Source organism: Solanum dulcamara, chromosome 11, assembly GCF_947179165.1.
Source record: "Solanum dulcamara chromosome 11, daSolDulc1.2, whole genome shotgun sequence".
Taxonomy (NCBI): Eukaryota; Viridiplantae; Streptophyta; class Magnoliopsida; order Solanales; family Solanaceae; genus Solanum; species Solanum dulcamara.
This window is the reverse complement of record NC_077247.1, coordinates 13,198,180-13,205,094: the sequence shown is the minus strand read 5'-3', so window position 1 is coordinate 13,205,094 and position 6,915 is coordinate 13,198,180.

Here is a 6,915-nt window from a genome sequence, read left to right as displayed (position 1 = left end):
AGGAGGAGCTTCCCGAGATAAATGAGGAGGACTTGGGAGCGACTAAGTTGTAGGCCGAGGATATTTATGAGGGCCTTGCTGATTTCGAGGATGTGCAGCTTTGGGTAACTGTGGAGCGGTTCCTTATTGATCATTTCTCCTATGGCACCATCTACTATGACTTCTAGAGAGCCACCACACGTGGTACCACCTCCTACCCCGACTAGTGAGACACTGGACATTGATGCCCTAGTTGATGACGCCCTACGGTTTAGAGATCTTCTCAGGCTTAGCCTAATAGGGGGATACTTATATTTATCTTTTTTACTTTCTGTCTTTACTTTTTGAATTGAGGACACTGCTTTATTTTTTTTGTAAGGTTAGGGTACCTTAGGTACCTAACACATTTGCTATTTTTTATTTTGGAAATTGTTCCATTTTGGGTTGTAAATAATGCTTGGTTATGTAAATAGTTCGTGTATATTTGTTTTTGGAAATTTGTGGGTTGCACCCTATTTAAATTTCTATAGTTGTGTCCATTGTTTACTTGTATATTCGAGAATCAATCTTGATCAATGTCGATGACTTGAATAGTTCTCTTGATGAATGATATATTTTGTGCGATTCCAACTAGGCAAAAGAGAGAGTATAAGTCATATGTGAATTCTTGGCATATTGTTGTGACTAATCAAACTACAAGTGTGAGTCTTACAATGATTGATGCATGTGAGCTTAAATTTTGGAGTTATGTTTGATGTTAGTAATTGGAATGCCATGTGTGTTGAGGTTTACTTGAAAGATATGCATGAGTATGCCTAGAACTTGCCCCATTGGTCCGATCGATTATGATTTGTGATTCAAAGAAATGATCTTATGCATGATTTCTATGAGTGAACCTGAAATGGCCTTAACCTCTTGTGATTCATCTGTGAGCGAGTGAACCTAATTTTACACCATTTGAGCCTAACATTTTCCTTGAATGAAACTTGAACCCCAACTACTGAACCATATGTTGAAATCCTATTGTTCTGCCTAACTATAAACTCCTTGGAGTGTTGGATGTGTTGAATAGCCAACTTAGGCCAAAAGCCTAAGTTGGGGGTGTGGTAAGATTGAGAAAGACATCGGAGAAATGTTTTATGAGAGCGCACCCTTGGATGCTTGATCGAAGAAAATGGAACCCCTCCATATAAAAAAGAGAGGGACATAATAAATAATGAGAAGAAAAATGAGGCAAATTGTAATGACATTTTAGTTAGAAATAAAAAGGGGGAGTCCGAATGAATAAGCCGAAAGTTCTAGAGTGCCATGAGTGACAACGAGTGATCCATGATTTGAAAAAAAAAGTGATGGAAGATGTTTGTAATTGATCCATTCTCCAAGGAAGCAAAGTCACTCAACCAAAATGATCATACCTTATACCCAGCCCTATTACAAGCGATAAAAGCATTAATTGGAAAATAAGGGCAAGCCTATGGGTGAAGTTATGCATGTTTTTGTCTTTATGAGTGTGAGAGTTGTGTCAGATTCCTTTGCTATAGTCTTCGAATTGATTTTAAGAGTGTGGAATCATTTCTTTGATTTGAGGGTATTATAATATGTGCAGTGGGCATAAAATTGTAATTTAGAGCGAACATTTGTGAGCATGAACTTGCATTAGGATTCCGCAGTCATCATTTAAAACTTTGAGTGCATAATTGAACAATGCATGCTAATTTGAACCTCGGTTGCACTTTATGTGTTGAGTCTCATTAAGAACTCCTTTTAGTCATTGGTTTTGAATTGATTAGTTTCTTGATTTACTTGATGACAAGAAAAAGGTTAAGTTGGGGGCATTGATAAGTCTTGAATTTGTAGTAATGTCATTTGGGTTTACAAATGCTCATGCTATATTCATGAATCTGATGAATCATATTTTCAAGCTATATTTGGATATGTTTGTACTGGTGTTTATTGATGATATCTTAATTTACTCTCGAAATGAGGAAGATCATATGGGTCACTTGAGAATTGTGTTGCAAACATTGAGGAAAAAGAAATTATTCACTAAATTTAGTAAGTGCGAATTTTATCTAAGAGAGGTTGCATTTCTTGGCCATGTGGTGTCCGGTGATGGGATTAAAGTAGATCCAAAGAAAACGGAGGTAGTTAAGAATTGGCCTAGACCATTATCTCCTTCAGACATTAGAAGCCTTTTGGGCTTAGCCAGATACTACAGAAGGTTTGTTGAAGGGTTCTCATCTATTTCTTCGCCTTTAACTAAGTTGACACAAAAGAAGGCAAAATTCCAATGGTCAGAAAAATGTGAGAAAAGTTTCCAAATATTGAAAGATCGTCTTACGTCAGCTCCTATTTTGACATTGCTCGAAGGTTCAGATGGGTTTGTTATTTATTGTGATGCTTTGCATGTTGATTTGGGTTGTGTCTTGATGCAATATGGTAAGGTTATAGCCTATGCCTCTAGGCAACTTAAAGTACATGAAAGAAACTATCCAACCCATGCTCTTGAACTTGCAGAGGTTGTGTTTGCATTGAAAATGTGGCGCCATTATCTTTATGGGGTGCATGTTGATGTGTTTACCCACTACAGAAGCTTTTAATATATGTTTAGTCAAAGGGACTTGAACCTTAGGCAAATGAGGTGGCTTAAACTCCTAAAAGACTCTGACATGAGCGTATTCTACCATCCGTGTAAGGCAAATATTGTAGCCGATGCTCTTAGTCAGTTGTCTATGAGTAGTGTTGCACATGCTGTGGAAGGTAAAAGGGAATTGGTAAAAGAGGTCCATAGATTGGAACGTTTAGGTGTGCGTTTGGTTGATTCCAATGATGCAGGCGTTCTTATACATATGGTTTTAGAATCGTCTCTTATAGCAGACATCAAGGACAAATAAGACAGTGATCCAATTTTGGTCGAATTGAAGAAGTCAGTGGCCAAAAAATCCATTGAGGCTTTCTCTCTAGGAGAAGATGGGGTACTACATTACCAAGGTCGGTTGTGTGTTCTGAATGTTGATACAATAAGAGAGTTGATATTTAATGAAGCCCATAGTTCTCGGTATTCAATTCATTCGGGATCCACCAAGATGTATTGTGACTTGAGGAAAGTGTATTGGTGGAATGGCATGAAGAAGGACAAAACAGAGTTCGTGGCTAAATGTTCTAATTGCCAACAAGTGAAAGTTAAACATCAAAGGCCGGGAGGTCTAGCTCAAGAAATTAAAATTCCTATATGGAAGTGGAAAGATGTGAATATGGACTTTGTCATGGGTTTACCTCGTACTAGAAGACAACATGATTCTATTTGGGTCATTGTAGACTGAATGACCAAATCGGCATATTTTTTACCGGTCAAAACTTCTTATGGTGCCGAAGATTATGCTAAGTTGTACATTCGTGAACTTGTGAAACTTCATGGTGTTCCTTTGTCGATTATATCAGATAGAGGTACTCAATTTAGTTCACAGTTTTGGAAGTCATTTCAGAAAGGTCTTGGTATTAATGTCAAGTTAAGTACCGCTTTTCATCCTCAAATCGATGGACAAACCGAGAGAACCATTCAAACCTTGAAGGATATGTTATAGGCATGTGTGATTGACCTTGGAGGAAGTTGGGATGACCATTTTCCATTGATTGAGTTTGCCTACAATAATAGTTATCACTCTAGCATCCTAATGGCTCATTTTGAAGCCTTCTACGGAAGAAGATGTAGGTCTCCAGTGGGGTGGTTTGAAGTTGGTGAGATGGCGTTGATTGGTCTAGATTTGGTAATTGATGCAATGGAGAATGTAAGGCTCATAGGAGAAAGATTGAAAATGTCTCAAAGTCATCAAAAGTCCTATTCGGACATTAGGAGGAGAAAGCTTAAATTTAATGTGGATGATATGGTGTATTTGAAGATTTCACCTATAAAAGAGGTAATACAGTTTGGTAAGCAAGGGAAGTTGAGCCCTATATATATAGGACCTTATAGGATATTGAAGCGCATTGGCAATGTACAATATGAGTTAGACTTTCCACCTGAGTTGGCTTTGGTTCATTCGGTATTTCATGTGTCAATGTTGAGGAATTTTTTGGGTGATCCAAATTCTATTGTGCCAAGGGAGAACGCGAGTATTTAAGAGAATTTGAATTATGAGGAGGTCCCGATTGAGATTTTAGACCAACAAGTGAAGAGGATAACAAATAAAGACGTTGCATCTGTCAAAGTGTTATGGATGAATCAACAAATAGAGAGTGCTACATGGGAAGTGGAATCAGACATGATAAAGCGATATCCTTATTTCTTTCCTTCGATATCCTTATTTCTTTCCTTTCACTCAAGCCTAAAGGTACTAAGTTGTACATGATCAAATCGATTAAACTTCTACGCTTCAGTTCCATATGTCATTCATATGCATGCATGATTAATGAAAATGAATCCTCTCAAGGACTATGTCTTATGTTAAGTATGAAGTTTACATGTTATATGCATTTTTTTTCAAAGTGTCCTCATGACCATATTGGAATTCTAAATTCTTTTTCCATGTCATTCCTATACATGTTGAATCCCAATTGAGGATGAATATTTCCAAGGGAGAGATATTGTAACATTCCTCAAAATGCACAAGCGCCTTAAGAAATACCTTGGGAATAGGCCGCTCATGTAATGCGTTATCCTTAATCTTTTTAGAAAATCTGAGTTTGGAATATCGATCCGGGGGTCAAAACCTGTGGAAAAAAGTTCTTGATGGATTTTTTGAACCCGTATATCGAAAGATAGATTTTCAAAGAAATTACGTGAAACAGAAAGGTCCGCGACTGCGGACCTGGCAATGATTTTCTGGACTAGTTGGGTTTTTAATAAGGGTTTTTTAGACTTTTGCCTAATTGTTAGCTAATGGACTTAGATGTTTTTAGGACCTAATGCAACTCTATAAATTGATCTAAACCTCTAATTCTATTCATTCTCCTACAATGCACCTACTTAAATATTTCTCTCTCTACAAAGGACTATCAAGGACTCCATTGAAGACTTCAAGTAAATTCACTCAAGCTCTCTATCAAAACTCTCAAGTTCTTCCAAATTATTTGGCATTTTCACTTAAGGTATGTGGATATTGATTCATGGATCCTCTCATCCATGAAGCCGAATCAATTTCTCAAGGTTTTCTATCAAATTAATGTATGATATTTTATGAGTTTTATGATCTCTATTCCTATTGCATGAATTATGATTCAAAATATGATCATGATTCTATTTTGATATAAATTGATTTTTATTGCATTGAATTGAAGAGTTTTTCAATGAATTCTCCTATTTTGATCTCTAGGATTCTTGATGTAAATTATGAGTATTTTGAATTATATTTCCAAAGTATATTATCTATATGAATTATGTATAGAATGATATAAAGTTTATTATCATGCATGTTTTCAAGTGAATTACATGATTTTGAAAGTCAATTAATTATGCAATTGACTTTACTCTAAGTTCAAGGTATGAATTTCATGCAAGTTATGAAGTAAGGTGACTTAGGGCCCTATGTGGTGATCTAAGGCCTAATGATATAAATTATGTAAATATGATTGTAATGATGAAAGGACAACTCTTACGTCACAAATATGTTATGAAAATGAGCTACTCTATGATTTCAAACCTATTATCAAGACTATGATATATGTAATTATGATTTCTATGATATGCATGTATTTCATGGGATTTGACTTAACACCAAGTGGACGTGAGGTGGGGGCCCTACCAAAAGCCTTAGTAGCAGCCTCATGTCCCATAAACTATGTCCCATCGTAGGTTGCCTTCATATCTTAGTTATTGGATCCATATATAGCGTATGTATGACCCTCCTAGCGGGGTAAAGTCTACCTTGACAAGTAGATTCCCTTTTTCTTTATTGTATGAGGAGACAATGGGATTCCATGTTATAGCTCGTATGATCTTATTGTCGGTTATGGTTCCTATCCCACATATGTATGATCTCCTAAGTATGTTATGATTTTGAATTTATACTTTTAAAAGCTTTTGTCAATATGATTTTCTCATGACTTTACTTATTCCATCTTATCATGTGTTTTACTTGACCTTTGCATTTCATGATTTACGTTGCATGTCACGCCTCATACTTAGTACATTCCAATGTACTAATACATACTTTTGTCTACATTGTCTCATAATGTAGGGGTTGAGGTTGAAGATCATACTCATCTACGTGGCTAGTTAATCTTCCTTATTCAGCGATGTTATGGTGAGTACTCATTTATCGGGGACTAGTTATTGAGTTAGTTACTATTTCAAAAGACTTTTGTTTACGTCGTATATTGAGGGTGAGTTAGGGACATGTCTTATTCCCCGCCCATATTCATGAGTAGAGGCATATAGTTGGACAAATGTTTCAGGTCTATGTTCTCATATGACATTCTTCATTTACTATTCATGGTTTTGACTCTCTTATGATGTTTCCACTTTTTTACTTTACCTTATGAATTCTTATGATATGTACAAGAGGCTTGATTGGAGTCCTTCGGGGTTTCAATCGCCGTATTATGACTAGGTCCTAGGTCAGGTCGTGATAGGCCTAGAACGTAAGGCCAATAGCTATAGCGTCTTAGTGATAAAAAGGAAATTTGGCCATTCTCCGAATATAAATAGGCAAGCCACATCATTATCACCTAATGATTTATGGGAGATAATTCAAATGAAGAACAAGAAGGGCGAGCAAGGGAGTAAATAGGTGAACCGCCGATCAATAAGGCGTCTGAGCTCGCCTAAATGACCAGAGTTTCAAGCAAAAAATGTGACTAAACAACTAGGTAAAATATGAAAAGAGCGACTCGCCAAATCATTGACGAGCATGATTGATATCGCCAAATTTGTGAGCATAAACTGAAGAAGGAACACATCAGAAGGCTAGGATAGGGAGCAAAGTGGCGACTCGCAGA